This window comes from Ovis canadensis, chromosome 3 (assembly GCF_042477335.2).
Source record: "Ovis canadensis isolate MfBH-ARS-UI-01 breed Bighorn chromosome 3, ARS-UI_OviCan_v2, whole genome shotgun sequence".
Taxonomy (NCBI): Eukaryota; Metazoa; Chordata; class Mammalia; order Artiodactyla; family Bovidae; genus Ovis; species Ovis canadensis.
The window spans coordinates 42,772,515-42,791,167 of record NC_091247.1 but is presented as its reverse complement, the minus strand read 5'-3'; the positions used below and the strand labels follow the sequence as shown (position 1 = coordinate 42,791,167).

The following is an 18,653-nucleotide window of genomic DNA, read 5'->3' as shown; positions in this document are numbered from 1 at the left end:
TATTCACATATAGCAAGCACATACTACATATGCTATGTCCATAAGACATGTGAGAGGGAAAATGAAAGTTGCTCAGTTGTGTCTGACTCTTTGTGACCCCATGGACTGTAGCCCACCAGGCTTCTCTGTCCATGGGATTCTCCAGGCAAGAATACTGGAGTGGGTTGCCATTCCCTTCTCCAGGGGATCTTCCTGACCCAGGAAACAAACCGGGGTCTCCAGCATTGCAGGCAGATTCTTTATCATCTGAGCCACCAGGGATGCCTCCAAACAGGAGTTAGATGCCATGAAGTAGGTGGCAATGCCTTAACCAAAGGCATTTTGTCAGGCCAGAGAGCTTCTTCCATCCTAGTCAAGGGGAATGCTAATCTTTTCTCCTTTCATACAACACATAGAAGACATACACCCTAAATTAAAACTTAAAAAGGTTGAGAAAAAACCTAAGTACAAGCCGAAGTTGTTCGAGTATTTCTTTCTAGACCCCAGTGGGTGTAAATGCACACTTTGTGGTGGGAGGGGCTGAGCCCCACTTCAGGATCTCTTGCTTAGTGCAATATTTTTATGTCTGACATTGACCGGAATCTATATTCCATCCACTGGATGAAGGAAAGCCAGAATTCAATTAGATGAATGTTCACTGAAGGCCTGTCTTGCCCTGGATAGTCTGCTAAATGCTAAGGGGTTAGTGACTCTGTGCCTGGGATTATTCTAAGCAGACCTGATTTAAAATACTCATTTTCATTTTCCCATAAGTATACTCACCCTGGCTGGTTGCATGCCCAGAGTTTTAGTATAGAACGCATGTAAGAATTAAAGATTTTAAAATTTAAAAAATAAAAAACTAAAAAAAGAGAGAAAGTATTGTGACAATTGCTACGGAATAACCAAAGGATGGAGAAGACTGCTCCTGTTCCTCAGGTCTTATTTTGGGTTATGTTGTGTTAGCAGTGGCCACAGTAAAAAAACAAAACAAAAACAAACAAACGAAAACAACAACAGGGCCACCAAGGAGGAGCATAGGGAAGCTCTAGATATCTTGGTGATGTGGTGATGTCTGTTTCTGAACCCAAAAGGAGGATGCACAGATTTCCCTTGATTATTCTTATTTAATCCATAAAACAGTAGTCATGTATGGATGTGACAGTTGGACTGTAAAGAAAGCTGAGCACTGAAGAATTGATGCTTTTGAACTGTGGTGTTGGAAAAGACTCTTGAGAGTCCCTTGGACTGCAAGGAGATCCAACCAGTCCATCCTAAAGGAGATCAGTCCTGGGTGTTCACTGGAAGGACTGATGTTGAAGCTGAAACTCCAATACTTTGGCCACCTCATGTGAAGAGCTGACTCATTTGAAAAGACCCTGATGCTGGGCAAGACTGAGGGCGGGAGAAGAAGGGGATGACAGAGGATGAGATGGTTGGATAGCATCACCAACTCAATGGAGATGAGTTTGAGTAAACTCAGGGAGGTCTGGTGTGCTGCAGTCCATGGGGTCACAAAGAGTCGGACATGACTGAGTGACTACACAGAACTGAACTGAACAGGTACAGGGACACTTCTGAAAGATGAGCAATTTTATTAAAAGCACAAGAAAATAAAAGAGGGCATTAAAGTTACACAGCCCTCTGGGATTGAGCACAAATAGAATGAAGCCGGCTGGCTGTATGTTACTCAGACTGATGGGGCTGAAACAGTCAGGGGAAGCTTTGCCAATGTGTATGGATGTGAGACTTGGACCATAAAGAAGGTTGAACGAGAATTGATGCTTTTGAACTTTGGTGCTGGAGAAGATTCTTTAGAGTCCCTTAGACAGCAAGGAGTTTAAACCAGTCAATCCTAAAAGAAATCAACCCTGAATATTCATTGGAAGGACTGATGCTGAAGTTGAAACTCCAATACTTTGGCCACCTGATGCAAAGAGCTGACTCATTGGAAAAGACCCTGATGCTGGGAAAGATTGAGGGCAGGAAGAGAAGGGTATGAAAGAGGATGAGAAGGTTGGATGGCATTACTGACTCAATAAGACTTCCCTGGTGTCTCAGATGGTAAAGCGTCTGCCTACAATGTGGGAGACCCAGGTTTGATCCCTGGGTGGGCAAGACCCTTTGGAGAAGGAAATGGCAACCCCCCAGTACTCTTGCCTGGAAAATCCCATGGACGGAGGAGCCTGGTAGGCTACAGTCCATGGGGTCACAAAGAGTCGGATAGGACTGAGCGACTTCACTTCACTTCACTGCCTCAATGGACATGAGTGTGCACAGACTCTGAAAGATGGTGAGGGACAGGGAAACTTGGAGCACTGTAGTCCACGGGGCTGCAAAGACTTGGACATGACTTAAGAGACCGAACAGCAGCAACTGCGGGGCCTGGAAGCACAGTGGCATGTGCTTCCCGGTAGAGAGGAGCCTCTGGAACTCTCCAGGGGAGGTGAACAGTGAGAGCTAAGAATGTCAGTGAGGCTGAGCTGGAAGGTCTGAACATCAGCCCGGCAGGTCATGGGAGGGCAGCAGATGGGTGTTCATTCTGAGTCGTGGGGTAACTAGTGGAGATATGGGTGAAAGTAGTTGTGGCAGGTTTTGCAAGCCAGACAGAAGAGTTTCAAAATCAGTTTGAGGGCACTGGAGAGCCATTGACCAAAGTGAATTTGGAGAAGGTTAATTTGAAGCTATGGAGAAATGCTATCTGTTGTTGTTATCTTCTGACACCTCCTGATTCATTCTATCTCTGTTTGTGATGCAGAAACAACCTCCTTATTGGCTCCCTCCCTCTCATCTTAACTCTTGCTAGTCCACTTCCTGTACTTTTGGCTAAGAGATCTTCTGAAAATGCCACTGACCACAGCTCTTCCCAGCTCAAACATGTTTAAATGGTCCCCACCATCTTTTCCATAAAGACCAAATGCCCCTATGCCTTTTCCCTTGTCTTGCTCTCCAGGTTTTTCTTCCACTTCCCACAAGCAAAACTGAAGGCCTTGTACTTCCCTGAGCCCTCCACCCCTCCTGATGTTTATCTGAGCCATGAGATCCGCCCCCAGCCCATCCCCAACTTCCTCTTACCCTGGCTGACTTTGGCTCATGCTTCAGACTTGGCTCAGCCTTCAGAGCTCTCTTGAACGTCACGGCTCAGAGTGTGGTCTGTGCACCAGAGTCATTCTCAGTATCTCCTGGATCTTGTTAGGGATGTAGAGTCTCAGGCCCCACCTCAGACCCACTGAGTCAGACCTGCATTTAACAAGGACTCTAGGAAGATTGTGTGCGTAGTGACGTTCAGAAGCACAGCTCTGGGCATTCTGGTCCACTCCCTTCACCACCCCCAACTGTAGGAGAATCAGGCTCCCATGCACTCCTGGAAGCCCTCCTAAGGGGACATTGATGTCTTTTTATTTTCTTGTGTTTCCTTCCTTGATTTTGACCTCTCTGAGGACCAGGATGACACCTTATTCATTTTTGGTGGCTGACTCAGGGACTAGTCTACTGCCAGCACACAATAGGTGTTCAATAAATGCTTGTTCCATGAGTGAACCGTCAGCAGCAGCCTCATATCACGAACAATGATCCACTGTTACTCTCACACCACTGGTGACCAGCATAAGGGAGACCCCATACAGGATGCTTTGTTGAGACCTGTTGACACCTTAGTTTCAAGCATCTATTTACCCTAAATGAGCTGTGAGGCCAGCCAGGGCCCTGGTACCTGCCAGAGCCCAGAGCCCAGTGCTCGTGGTGCTGACATGTAAATTCAAGAGACTCTCCTATTAGCAGGACTGCTTTTAAACAGCTGCCCCTTGGGGAAGAACGAGCTGTTCATGAAAAACAGACTTGTCAATTAAACAACATTCTCCTTCTGATCAAAGATCCACCTTGAAGACTTTTAATTTGGCCTTAAAGTGAGGATTGAGGGACTAAGTGACATGGGGCACCACTTTTGACCCCTTACCCTTAGTGGGGAGCCCTCATCAGGACTCTTGGCTCTGTGCACAGAATGGGGAGGTCACCCTAGCTCTAGAACTGGCTTTTCTCTCTATCTTAGAGACGGACATGGGTGACCCTCATGCCAGAGCTTCAACAGTGAGAGAGCCTCCAATTGACCTTGGAGTCCAAAGGACACAGTTAGACCTGCCTCAGTATTTCAAGGCCCAGTTATAAAGTCTGGAGCATTGTCAAAGGGGACAGGGGGACATGACAATCAAGGCTTGGCCTTGGAAGTCCATGAACAGATTTTTGATGCTTCTCCCTTCTACCCTGAATTTTCTGTAGCTCAGCTGAACTTAAAAAACATGTCCTCTATTTGTGATGAAAGGAATAGCTTGTGTTTGCCAAGTCCTTAACTCGTCAATGCACTTTCCAATCTTGGGTGTCATTTGGTCCTCATGGGAGACAGCAGAACTGTGTCACAGACTTTATTTTAGACCTGTGGGACTAAGGTGCAGAGAGAGGAAGAGACCAATCTCGTGCCATGTGACTAGTGGGGTTGAGCTGAGGTTGGGACCCAGGGCTTGTGACTCAGTGCAGAGCTCTTTGCAGCCTGCTTTTTGAATTTACAAGATGGATTCCTGCATGTGGATACCACATGCCAGGGTGGAAACACACCTTGTCTGTTAATTCTCATTCCTCTGAGAGATAGGAACTCTACCGTCCTCATTTGCCAGACTGGGAACTCATGGTGGACATCCTGTCTTGGCCAGACAAATGTCTCCTGCAGGACCCAGCTTCAGTGTGATTCCTTGGGTTCTTTCCTGGTTTCCCAGCAGCTATGGGTACTCCTCCTTACTCTGCTCTTGAATCTTTTGGTCTCTCCTCTATAGCATCCATCATCCTATGGGATGGTAATCATTGGCCTTTGAGTGGTTTGAGGGTATCCTTTTTTTTTTTTTTTGACACGATTCAACCCTGGGTAATGATATTCTTTCTCTTTTCTTTGTAATTTTGCCTAAACTTTTGTTTCTTTGGGGTCCTCTGGAGTAAAAGAAAGCATATTATACATCAGGGCACATTTGACAGATACAAGTGATTATACTAATAGTGGGATTATTTCCCCACATGTCCAATGTATTCAGGCTTCTTTCAAATGAAATGAGTTTAAAACTCATCCCTAAAAATGAAATGAAGTCTTTAAGTTTAATTCTACCTACTTTTTATCTGGATTTCAAAACCTTTTTGTTTTTAATGAGAGTGATATTGTGCTGCCCATAATTTACTTTAAAATACTTTGATACAGATAGCTTGATTTTATACTTATATATCTTTATATATATATATATATAATATACTCACACACATGGACTTCAATTATCTTTGTAACTACAACTAGAGGTTTTACTTTTTGTAGGTGAAAAAATAGTGTTCAAGATCTGTGGACTGGTTAGAAATATTGCAGTGACCCTTCCCCTTTGCATAACAGTACGTAAGAACATAGTCCAGTGGTCCGTACCTTTCCAAATGATGCCAGATGTTTCCTTTGGAAATGATCCTGTACCAGCCACTGATTAGAGAATTCTGGTCCCACAAATCTAATTATAAAATCAGCTGAAACCTGCTGCTAGTCTATTGTCACATCTTCCTTTGGCAGACCTAAAACTTTCTACAGGGATGGAGAGCTGGAATGTCATGCTTACAGACTTGGTTGTATGAGCATTTTGGAGCCTGCTTGCTAAGTGAATGAATGTATATGTGGTGGAATTTTGTTTGGGACTTAATTTTATTGTAAGCAAATGGTGGGGCTTCCCAGCTGGCTCAGTGGTAAAGAATCCACCTGCCAATGCAGGAGACACAGGAGACATCAGTTCAATCACTGGGTCCAGAAGATCCCCTGAAGAGAGTAATGGCAACCCACTCCAATATTCTTGTCTGGGAAATCCCATGGACTGAGGAGCCTAGAGAGCTATAGTCCATGGGGTCACAAAAGGGTTGGACATGACTTAGTGACTAAACAACAGCAACAGTCAAATGGCAAGGGGAGAGGTCTATAGACCCCACCCACCTCTAGCTATTGGATGCTGCCCGTTTGCTAGAAAGAACCTAATAATTGTGAACAACCAAGTTGGCTTAGGTGAGATCACAACAGAAGATAATGGAAAAACTGAGTTCATCTCTTAGAGTAGTCTTTGGCTCATTAGATTACTTTATTGCCATTCTTAGGATATTCCATCATCAACCTTCTCAGTTTTGCAAAGGAGGCTAATAAAGTATCCTCTAAGCAAACAACAAGAACACAACACTGCTAATGATATCTTAGCTTCGTCTTATCATGGCTCCGAAATTTAGTTTTCAGAATACACTGGGGGCCAAGGACGACATGGGTGCCTGCATGATGAGCGTCATCCTGTCCAGAGAGAGAGGATTGCTTGACAGTGTACACAAGGGCAGTAATGATGGCAGCACTGCTATCAATCCAGGGTCACTGGGGAAAGACTCCAGTTTCTTTAGCACGTTTTACCACATGGGGCCTATTAGGATTGAGGGGAGAAGTTTGCTGCAGATTCTGTGGGAATCCATGGCAGCTCAGCATGCTTTAGATGGTGGGGTAAATCCTGCGTTGTCCCTCATTTATAGGGTTGGAAGTTATAGAGAGATTTTTTTTTTATACACATGCAATAATAACTTGGCAAAAAGAGTCTGTATGTAGAAGAGAATCCTGGAATGAGATATATCAACTGTTAATTATGGTTGTCTTTGGATGGTGGGAATAAGGATAGTACTCTTCTTTCAACTTTGGTTTTTCACAAAACATTTTAGTGCCTGATGATACAATTTTGAGGCATTTGGTATAGGGTCTTTCAGCCTTGAGTGAGTTGGGGGTACAATGTCCGAGCTCTGACTTGGCCGCAGGGTGACAGCAACCCAGACTGACCCCTTGGGCATTGCCAGACTTATTATAGGAGGAAAGAGCCCAGAGAGGGAAGAGAGTTTCTTAATAGAGAAATGGAGGCTTGGATCATCTTAATTTCAATATTAGAAGAACAGTGACCTTTTTTTATATTCCAAGTTTCTACAACAGGTCACAATGCATCAGAAGCATTTCCCCATGCTACTAGATACTTTAACTAGATATATCCAATATAAATATATATATATATTGTAGTCCCACTATCCAAACACACTCACTAAATTAAGGATTGAATGTTATGTCATTGAATGGTTGGCTTATTATTCAATGAATGATAGCTCTACAGTTGGAAATTTAGATCTTTTCATTTTTCATCATATATTACAATGAATATAATTGTGCATAAAGCTTTCTTTGGTTTGTTTCTGATAACAGTAATATTAGTCAGTGTTTATGCAAGCTGCTTACCCTTCTAGAACTTCAAATTTTGTTGGCAAGGGACTTCCCTGGTGGTCCACTGGTTAAGAATCTGTCTGCCAATGCAGGGGACATGGGTTCGATCCCTGATCTGGAAAGGTGACATATGTTTCAGAGCAACTAAGCCTGCGGGCCACAACTACTGAAGCCTGTGTGCCTAGAGCTCATGCTCTGCAACAAGAGAAGTCACTGTAATGAGAAGCCCCTGTACTGCAACGAAGAGTAGCCCCCTACTCACCTTAGCTGGAGAAAGCGGGCGTGCAGCAGCAAAGATCTGATGCAGCCAAATAAACTAATTAATTAAAAAAGAAACAAAAAACCCCAAACTTTGTTGGCAAGTAGGGTCAGGGACGCAAGTAAAATAATAAAATGACACAGGATGAGATCCTATGGTAATCAGCAACAAATAATTTGTACAGCTAGTGCATAAATTAAGGTGAAGTAGGAATTGAAATATTACTTATACAAGTTTACTAAACTCACCTGATCTTTGGTTTCAGATAAAGCTGAGTTCAAATACAGATACTGACATTTATTTGCTATGTGATTTTTGGATAAGTTACTTAATGCTTGACCCTCTTTTCTGAAAGATATTTTTTTGAGGGGGAAAGAAATGCCTCATCTTGGATTTAAATCCAATAAATGCATGCCAAAATATGAGATGCTTTTACGTAGCTGTGAATTTTAAGGAAAGATAATATTTTATTGGGCCATTCTGGAGTCCTTAAGTCACACCAAGTGTAAGTTTACACCCTCCCCTGAATTCCGTACAAGTTTAGAATGTGGTACAGAGTGTCCTAGTTAATTCACGTCACTCATTCATGTAACTAATATTCACTGGCACTTAACATGTGTCAGACACTAGCGGCTATGGGGACTTTTTATATCCTTTTCAAGGTGTATCAGTCTTATCAAAAATGGCCCCAAAACCAGAGTAAAACAATTTTTTCTCAGAGCAATTGAGGGCCTGAATACTAAACAATTTTTGAAAAAAGATTAAGTGATATGTACAGTCTGGTTATTAATAAGCTCCCAGTGGAAATGCCAGTGAACAGCAAAGTGGCACCTATAAGAAGCCCCTGCCTGGCTCAGCTTTTAGGGGAATCACGCTTGGGGACGACTCCTGTGACGTTATGAGCTGCTCATAAAGTCTGCCCTTGAGGTCAGTGCTGCCAGCCCAGTGAGCACTAGTGATAAGTACTCCAGAGGCTGATGACTAAACTCAGGTACCTCACTTTAACCCCACTTTTTAGGCAAGCCAACTCAGCCTGGAGAACTGGGTCCAGTAACACTGTGACCCCAGGGTTGTAGCCAGCAACACACTTCCACTTCTCTGCTGCTGATGAGTCGCTTCAGTCATGTCCGACTCTTCGCGACCCCATGGACTGCAGCCTACCAGGCTCCCCCGTCCCTGGGATTCTCCAGGCAAGAACACTGGAGTGGGTTGCCATTGCCTTCTCCAATGCATGAAAGTGAAAAGTGAAAGTGAAGTCGCTCAGTCGTGTCCGACTCTTAGCAACCCCATGGACTGCAGCCCCCCAGGCTCCTCCGTCCATGGGATTTTCCAGGCAAGAGTACTGGAGAGGGGTGGCATTGTCTTCTCTGAAGTGATTTTGGAGCCCCCCAAAATAAAGTCTGACACTGTTTCCACTGTTTCCCCATCTATTTGCTATAAAGTGATGGGACTGGATGCCATGATCTTAGTTTTCTGAATGATGAGCTTTAAGTCAACTTTTTCACTCTCCTCTTTCACTTTCATTACGAGGCTGTTTAGTTCTTCTTCACTTTCTGCCATAAGGGTGGTGTCATCTGCATATCTGTTATTGATATTTCTCATGGCAATCTTGATTCCAGCTTGTGCTTCTTCCAGCCCAGCGTTTCTCATGATGTACTCTGCATATAAGTTAAATAAGCAGGGTGACAAAATACAGCCTTGATGTACTCCTTTTACTATTTGTAATCAGTCTGTTGTTCCATGTTCAGTTACAATAAGAATTTTAAAAATTGTTTGCCAGTATGATATGTGGAAAATATGAGATTTCATGATTTAATTTGCATTTCCTTGATCATTGGGGAAAGTAGCTCATTTTTCACATGTATCTGTCATTTATACTTCCTTTTTGTGCATCGCTTGTTCACTCTTTTTGCTATTGGCGTGCTCATCTTTTTCATATTGATTCAGAAGAGCTTTTTCATATGAAGGACGCACATTTAATTTTAAGTGTTAAGATTCTAGTTAAAAGGGAAAGTGATCACTATGCAAAGAAAACATGAGCAGTTCCCAGTCTTGCTCTTCTCTAATCACTGCATCTGTGGAGACTAGAGTGAGGACTCTAAAATGCAAGTCTGATCCTGTCGTTCTCTCTTTTTTAAAAAGATTAATTTATTTTTGGCTGTGCTGGGGCACGGGGTCTTCTTTGCTGCGTGTGGGCTTTCTCTAGTTGCGGCGAGTACAGGCTATTCGCTAGTTGCCGTGCACAGGCTCCTCATTGCTCCGGCTTTTCTTGTTGCAGAACATGAGCACCCGGGCTTCAGTGGTTGTGGCACACAGGTTTAGCTCCTCCACAGCATGTGGGATCTTCCCAGAGCAGGGATCAAACCTATGTGCCCTGCATTGGCAGGAGGATTCTAATCCCCTGGACTACCAGGAAAATCCTCTGACTCCTTTTAATAGTTCCTGATTGTACTATGGTACAGTCCATCTCCCACATGTAGAGTGCCAGGCCTTTTATTACGATCCTGCTTGCCCCTCTTGACTCCTAACCCTCTATATCTAGTTCTAAGAGCTATTCATATTTCATCATCTTCGGCTCCCAGGAACTGCCAACCTCTACCTCTCTCTCTCTCTTCTGGGCCTTTGTGCTATATCTTCTGCCTAGACCTCTTCCAATTCTTTTTCTGATAACCACCACTCATCATTCAGATCTGCCTTGGATACCACTTCCTTTAGATCAGTGATTCTCAGCCAGGGATGCTTTGTCCTCAGGGGACTGTGTCTGGAGACATTTTTGATCATTATACTGGGAGAGAGTTATGTTAATGACATCTAGTGGGTAGAGGCCAGGCTTCTCAGGTAGCTCAGCTGGAATCTGCCTGTAATGCAGGAGACCCCAGTTTGATTTCTGGGTTGGTAAGTTCCTCTGGAGAAGGCATAGGCTACCCACACCAGTGTTCTTGGGCTTCCTTGGTGGCTCAGATGGTAAACGATCTGCCTCCAATGCGGGAGTCTTGCGTTTGATCCCTGGGTTGGGAAGATCCCCTGTAGGAGGGCATGGCAACCCACTCCAGTATTCTTGCCCAGAGAATCCCCATGGATAGAGGAGCCTGGCGGGCTTCAGTCCATGGGGTCGCAAAGAGTCACACACTACCAAGCGACTAAGCACAGGACAGCACAGTGGACAGAGGCCAGGGATGCTGCTAAATATTCTACAAGGCCAGGGATGCTGCTAAATATTCCACAACAAAGAATTATCTGGCCTGAAATGTCAATAGTAGTGAGGTTGAGAACCCCTGTTCTAGATCTAAAAAGTCTTTACTAGTCTTCCCTCTGATTTGCTAGAGGTAGATGGGGGAGCCTAGCGGGCTGCCGTCTCTGGGGTTGCACAGAGTCGGACACGACTGAAGCGACTTAGCAGCAGCAGCAGCAGCAGCAGCAGCAGCAGCAGCAGCAGCAGCAGCAGCCTTACTAATCTACCTCTCTCTGCCCTAAGACTGGGCCTTCCTGTGCCCACAGCCTCCCAGAACATTATCCTGTGTTACTATGTTCGTGGATTTACTGCACTGTATTGTAATTGTTCTCTGGACTAGAAGCTTCTTGAGGGGAAGAACATGTTTTGTTACTCCAGGGCCAGGGTTGAGAATATGGTTGGCAGAAGCAGCTTAGCACATTGTGCAGTGGGGAAACAAAGTGCCTGGACTTGATTCCCAGACTCTGCTACTTGCTAGCTGTGTGCTCTTTGGTGAATTACTAACCTCTCTGTGCCTCAGTTTCCTCTTCTGTAAAATGGGGATATTAATAGCATCTATCATGTGAATTATTAGGAGGAATGCATGGGTAAATGTTGGTGGATTGCTTAGAGAAGTAGGCTCTCGACAAGATTATTGTATAGATTATTTCCTATAAATAAAGGAGTATTAATGAAATGAGTGCTCAATAAATATTTGTTGACTGAATGACCAAGGCATGCCTTCCTGTGGGTTTGGTCATCTCTCCTTTTCTTATCTTTCTCCCATTTCATTCAGCACACAGTAATTTTCTCCAATGATTTGAAAAGCTTCTTTGTAGTTGTTAATTTTTCTAGGCTCACATTATATCCCTAAGTAGCTCTGTGATCATGAGCTGCTAATTTTCCTTAAAAATGTTCCTATATCTATTTGTGTAAAGGGGCAAATGAGAGTAAGCCAAAATATGGAATCATAAACACATACATTCGTTTTGGAAATGCCTTTCTTTTAAATAAAATATGTATGTGGTTCCTCCTTTTGTATGCGGGGTGTACTATGGAGAGGCTTTTACAAATGAATTTGCTTTAAAAGGAGCTTTACACAAGGTACATGAGCACACGCTGGAGCAGTGTCGTGTACCATCTCAAATCAGCGTCGGCTGTTACATATTTGAAGTTAATTTGACGTTGAAGTAAACAAATCAAAGTGTGTTTATGGGATAATTAGGCCCTATTCTCAATGCTGTGGCTAAGAAGTTTTGTCACAATTACTGATCAGTGGTTTTCTTTGTTTTGCTTTCAGAATTCCATAGCAACACATAAAAATAAAGTGGTTGCTATTACATGGGTACTTATGTAATTCCAGCATCCTGTATGCAGAGTATCTGAGGAGGAAGTCAACAAATTCTTAGCTGAATCCTCTCTTGGCTCATAGAGTAGAGCCTGGTTGGATCTTCAGAAATGGAGAGGAAAAGAGAACTTTTATAAATGTGGTCCAGTCTTCCACAATTGCTTTAAAACGCATGTTCCTGCTCATTTCTTGCTTCCTCTTGTGCATTGTGGGTTTTTCTCCTTGCCACTGGGGAGAACTGGTTCACAATCTTGTGAAATGAAGTCTTCCATCCAGATCAACAAGGAAACTTGACATGAGAAACCAAAGCAAGAGAGTATCATACATCATACTTAAAAAAAAAATTTTTTTTTTCCCCAAAGAAGCTCATTACATTCCCTAAAGGAGTATACAGTTGGACCTCGATATCCATAGGGGATTAGTTCTAGGATCCACCCAGATACGAAGATTTGCCTGTGCTCAAGTTTCATAGTTGGCCCTGTGTATTTGCAGTTTCCACTTCCAGAGATTCAGCCAACCACTGATCATAAACATAGTAGTATAGATATTGAGGGGGCCTCCCAGGTGGCTCAGTGGGTAAAGAATCCACCTATAATGCAAGAGACACAGGAGACGTGGGTTCGATCCTTGGGTTGGGAAGATCCCCTAGAGGAGGAAATGGCAACCCACTCCAGTATTTTTGCCTGGAAAATCCCACAGACAGAGGAGTCTGGCTGGCTACAGTTGATAGGGTCACAAAGAGTTGGAAAGACTAAGCATCTAAGCAGGGAGATAGGTATTGAAAAAAATCCAAATATAAGTGGACCCAGGGCAGTCCAAACCAGTAACTGTTCAAGGAGCAACTTTACTTAATCACATATACTCAGAGGAGTCTTTTTATGGTGTGCCAGTGCACTTGCCGGAAGGTATATTTAGGAGAAGGGATCTGCAGGGTATTGAGGACTGGCTGGAGGGCTGGAGATGGGGAGCCCTGCCCAGCAAATCTCCCTGAAATTGTTCTGACGCACTAGAAAGGTCTTGGAGTGATCTGTTCTTCTTGAACACCATCTCCCCGGTATTTACTCAAAGCAGGCTGGCATTTACAATGCGTCCTTCTACAAAGAATCTGTTTCTTTTCTGATCTTTAAACAAAGTTGCGGATCAGTCCCCAGTTCTTAGCTTGAACGTCAGTTCCATTTTTCCTCCTTTCCTAAACCCCAAGACTCCTTGCCCTGGGCACACAGCCTACTGTTTTCCAACAGCATCTCTGTCCCTGCAACCGCCCGCTGCTCATTTGAGGTCCTTGGTGACAGCGGCGCTGTGCCACCGTCAAATCTCTGGGGTCTGCTGCTGAGTATTATTTTAATTTCTCTTCATCTAAATTCCTCATAGAGCAGCTTTTGAAACATGAGATTGTCTTATTAAGAGGTACTTATTGTAAAGTAGAGTGAGCTGCACCTTTGATGAAGACAGAAGAGGCCAAGTTTGACGGGTTGGACAGCGTTAGACAAAGAGAGTAATTAATGACTTAATTGCCTCTTCACCCTTTCCTTTTTAAGAAAAGTTTTTCTTCTTTTCTTTCAAAACTCACCAGGCTGAAAATTGGAATTCCCAATGCTATTTTACAGCTTAGTGCAAAAAGAAAAAAAAAATGGAGCCCAATTTTTCTCTTAGATTTTCCTGTAACAGCATCCTCACTTACTTTCTAGAATCATCATCTATTGATTTTACCTGTAGTGGCCTTGGAAGTTGCAGTGATCTGTTTCTGAGAAGTTCAGTACCTTGTATGGATTTCCCTGTGTTGGTTTAAATGCTGATAAGATACATGGCAAATTAATGAAATAAAAATAGCTTTGTCAATAATCAGAAGAGAAGCCACTTTCAACATTTGTTCAGTACCCACTGCTTTTCAGGGCCTAGACAAAATTAGTGCGTAGGATTAAAGAATATATTCGTCTTTTATCCTATGTTTGAGTACTTGATCACAGAGGCATGGTTTAATCCAAACATCAATAGCACCTCGTCAATTCCGTCAGAGACAGCTGTCAAAGTGGACTTTGGGTTTGTTCGGGCTTTGCGTTTTATCCTTTTTTAGGGTCATGGAGTATTTTCTTTGATTCTTGATGCTGAAATCTTTCTTAATCTTCTAAACTTGAGAAACATCTGTTAAGATTTAATAGGATGGTTTTTGTCTTAAAATTAGAGCCCATCTTGCAAATCATTCTACCTCCTTTCCTTTTCTAGCCCAATGTAGAAAACTGGGGAGCTGGGACGGAGGAAGGGAAGCCCATGGCCCTCATCAGACAGGAGTTCTTCTGGTCAGTGTGCAAAGAGTATGTTGGAGTGATGCTCAGGCAGGGCACGACATTTCTGAATGCTGGATGCTGGAAACTGGTGTTCAATTTTATTTTATTTCCTGGTGACATTAGCAATTTCCCTATAGCACATCACTTAGCCTGGGACCTGAGTGGCAGATTTATGGATACTCGTGAATAATGAGACAAAAATGATATAAGGAAGAGAAACAGCTGGAAATAGAAATTTTAACCTTTTCCCGTAAGCCTCCTTGTTACTGGATTGCATCATGTCAACAAAATTTAGTAGCTAACATAGCTGGAGGTACAGTAATGGCATCTAAAAATACATGCCTCCAAATACATACAGACAGCTGTCATCTCTGTTGACAGAATATATTAGTCATTATCCTCATCAGTAGACACAAAATCATCACAGTTTTCATAATAGAGGCATTTCATACCACATAATTGCTAGTGATTTTGGAAGTCCTCCGATAAAGCCACCACCATTGTAATCATGGTGTTTTCATTTAGTTGCTTTTTGTATTCTTAACCTGGATATTAACACCTTAACCAGAGTGCTTCACAGGGAAACATTAAAAGCCTTCTAATTTATTGCTTCAGACACGTTACCACCTCCCCTTGATAAGGAACATGGGCTGGAAACTTCTGTTCTGAACAGGAGGGGGGTCCAAGCCCTTTCCCACTGAAGGTGCCAATATCCGAATCCAAACCTTTTCTAAATGTATTGGGAAAAGATGTCTAACTCCCGAGAACTGGATTTGTACCATTTTCCAAGGGTTTCTTGCTCCTTCTCAAATGCAGGAAGGAATCCCCTGTGCAGAGCCTGTGGGAAATGGTGGCACGAGGGAGATTCTGGATGTTTGATGCCACCTTTAGGAGCCTTGTGACTTTGGGGAGCTTTTTGATCTGTCCTGAGCCTCAGATTCTTAGTGGAAAGTGGGGGAATAATCATAACCATCTTTCAGCTCTGTTCAAACACCCCGTGAAAGCACTTAGAATGTATCTGCTGTAGAACAGATGATTAAAAAAGAACAGCTTCTTGGTGTTCCTGCCCTGTTACCCTGTACTGAATTCTTGCCACCTTCCTCCTCCGCCTCGACATATATATGCATTCTTGTTCCCTTTGCCATTTGATACCTTCTGTGGAACTGGTGCCAGATTTACTCAGGAAATGGAAGTAGAACAGCAGCCTCAGCTCTTTCTCCTCTATTTTTCCCTCATCTATTTTTCTCCAGCCTGATAAGGGAGAATTCTTATTGTTACATGTCTTAACATGCATGCGTGAAAAGTCACTTCAGTCGTGTCCGATTCTTTGCAACACTATGAACTGTAGTCCATCATGCTTTTGTTTGTGGGGTTCTCCAGGGAAAAATACAAGAGTGGGTTGCTATTCTCTTCTCCAGGGGATCTTCCTGACCCAAGGATCTAACCAGAGCAAAACATTAAGATCTGTCACTTACTGTATCAGGCCTTGTGTCAAATGCTTACAAATATTATCACGTTTAATCCTCATAATGACCCTGTTGGGTAGATGCAATTCTTATCCACATTTTCCAGAGGAGGAAACTGAGGCTGTGTCTTGAGAACAATAAGTATCCCATCCTCATAGAGCAAGTAAGCCCCAGAACTGAGCAGGGGTCTGGAAGCCCAGTGGTTGCATCCTTGCAGCATTTTTTTTATTGTCAGGCACCATCTCCCAGAGCCTAAGTCCCCAGGTCCTCACAGCTGGGAGGAAGGCCTTCTGTGTGGCTGAGAGGGAGATAGCCCACCCTCTGGGAGGGTGCGTTGCTCTTCACAGTACAAGGGGGTCCTGCCAAGGGTGGTTGTTTTTCCCCCTCTGCCTCTTCCTCCCACTCCTGACAAGGTTTTCAATCAGCAGCTTGTAGAGGTCCGGCCTGTGGTCTTCATTTCATGCAATATGCATAACTGAATTCCCCCGAGGGGACTGAAGGGCAGAGGGAGAAGGGGAAGGGGGGATACAAAGGTCCCTTGAATCAAGGACAGAAATGTGCTGTGAGTACAGGCTGAGAGCAATGCCTTGTTTAAGCTTCTGGTGACTCTCAGCGGTGAAGGGGACACTGCTGCTGCAGGACGTGGGGCCCCTGGGTGGCTGGCTGGGGGGGGGTGCCTCTCTACCTCGGTTCTGGTTCCTGGCAAAATCTGCACAGAAAGCGGCGCGGGCTGCTGCTCAGGCCTCTGTGCTCAGGAAGAAGGCGTTTCCTCCCCTTCTGGGAAGTGCCCCCAGGTGGCTTCTTCAGGTGGAAGTCCTGCTCCCCTGGAGGATAGGCTGCCTATTCCTTCCACAGCCTCGAGTGGAACCAGCGCCCTCCTCTCTCCGGTTGGAAATTTGTTTCTGTGGAGATTCTGCTGGTTGCTTCCACTTTATCAACAGGCTGGGTCTGCATTTCACCTGGAAGCCATATTCATTTTTAAAAAAAATCTGTCTAAAGCAGGATAGTGGTTTCAAGGAAGAAAAAAGTCAAGATGCTCATGATCCTGAACCAAACGCTGTATATTTGCTACCTCCATCCAATAAATGGCTTGTGATCCACCGGGAAATAAGGGCTCCTTGAATCAAATGGCAGGAATGTGCTGCCCTTTAGTGCAAGCTGAACAGAATGTCTTGTTTGAACTTATGTGGGGCCAGAGAATTATCTGAAAAAGAAGACAGATCAAAGTTAAATTCTGGTTTCTAAATAGAAGTAGAGGGTTTTTTTTAAAAAGAGGTTGTTTGCAGTCTTTAAACCTCCATTATCTGGTTAATATCTTTTTCTTAGGATCCACAAACACGATTTTCTCTAAAAGAGGGGTCTGCCTGTGTTATTGGCGGTCCTCAGAGGGCCTGATGTTTAGAGGGCCAGGAAGAAGAGGTTCTGGAAGTCTAGGAGCAGAGACATAACTCCCCCTTTGTTTAAAGTGTTCTTTTAAAAAAATTGTGGTAAAAGTCACATAATATAAAACATGCTATTTTAACCACATTTAACTGTACAGTTCAGTGGCATTAAGGACATTTACGTGTGTGCATGCTAAGTTGCTTCAGTCATGTCTGCCTCTGACTCTTTGCAATCCCATGGACTGTAGCCTGCCAGGCTCCTCTGTCCATAGCATTTCCAGGCAAGAATATTGGAGTGGGTTGTCATGCCCTCCTCCAGGGGATCTTCCCAACCCAGGGACTGAACTTGGGTCTCCTGCATTGGCAGGCAGATTCTTTACCGTCTGAATTACTAGGGATGTCTCTAAACTGACACTCTCTCCTCATTAAATACCAGCTCCCCGTTGCTCCCTCTCTATCCCCTCAAACCCTGGCATCTATCAATGTACTTTCTGACTCTAAGAATTTGACTATTCTAAGTACCTCGTATAAGTGGAATCAAACAGTATTTGTCTGTACCTCATGTATATTGCAATGTACTTTTCTTTAAGGAATTTTATAACTCCTTTACTCAGTGTTCAAGACTCCTCTGGGCAGCAGCCACAGGCATATAAGAAATAATTAGGCTCCTGACCTGTTTTGTGAGAGAAAAAGTAAAGAGTATAAAAGGTTCCAGATGAATCACGGTGGTATTCAAATTTGAAGTCATCCCCAAAGCTTATGTTCTCATCAGAGCATATATGTAGTCATAGCTTCAGTTCTTTTTGAATCTTTGTTTCCTCCCCTCCCCTCTTCTCACCTTCAATTCCCTCCCCATCCCACCAGCAAGCATTTTCTTTCCCTGCCAGCTTCTTGTTGAGGGCTGTTTGGAGTACTGAATTCCCCTCAGGACAGACCTGAATCATCCCATGCAGGGTGTATATTCATGTAACAGCAACATGTGAAAACAGGCCCCAGGAGAAGCTGGACTCAGGGCCACCCACTGCAGACATTTTCTAGGTGAGCCTGACCTCGGTGACGGGCCAACCAGTCAAGCATTGTGTGTGCTGAGGAGAGCCGGGGTGGGAGGGAAACCTGCCTTCCAGTGACAAGTGATTCTGAATCTCAATGATGTTTTCCTAGGTGTAGTTTCAGTTTGTCAAATCTCCTGCAAACGAGGCCTTTCCCCTTCTGGGTAAGTGGGCCCTCCCCTCCTCCTGCATCCGACCTGTCTGCTGCCGCCAACTGATTAGGCAGGAATGGGGGGACGTGGGTGCTGCTGGGGTCAGGTTATCGGATGGGGTAGTCGTCAGGCTTGGGCGTCCCCAACCAGTAAACACACTTGCTGTTACAGAAAAGGCAAAGTATCACATTTTCCTCTGAATTCTTGAGGAAATTGCTCTCATAT

At 43.9% G+C, this 18,653-nt stretch overlaps 1 non-coding gene across 1 annotated transcript; it reads right to left on the bottom strand.

Annotated features, from left to right (window-relative positions):
• Positions 1–268: 268 nt before the first annotated feature.
• Positions 269–391, bottom strand: LOC138438511 (U6atac minor spliceosomal RNA). Its single transcript, XR_011256433.1, has one exon. It is a non-coding gene; the product is annotated as a U6atac minor spliceosomal RNA (small nuclear RNA).
• Positions 392–18,653: the final 18,262 nt, after the last annotated feature.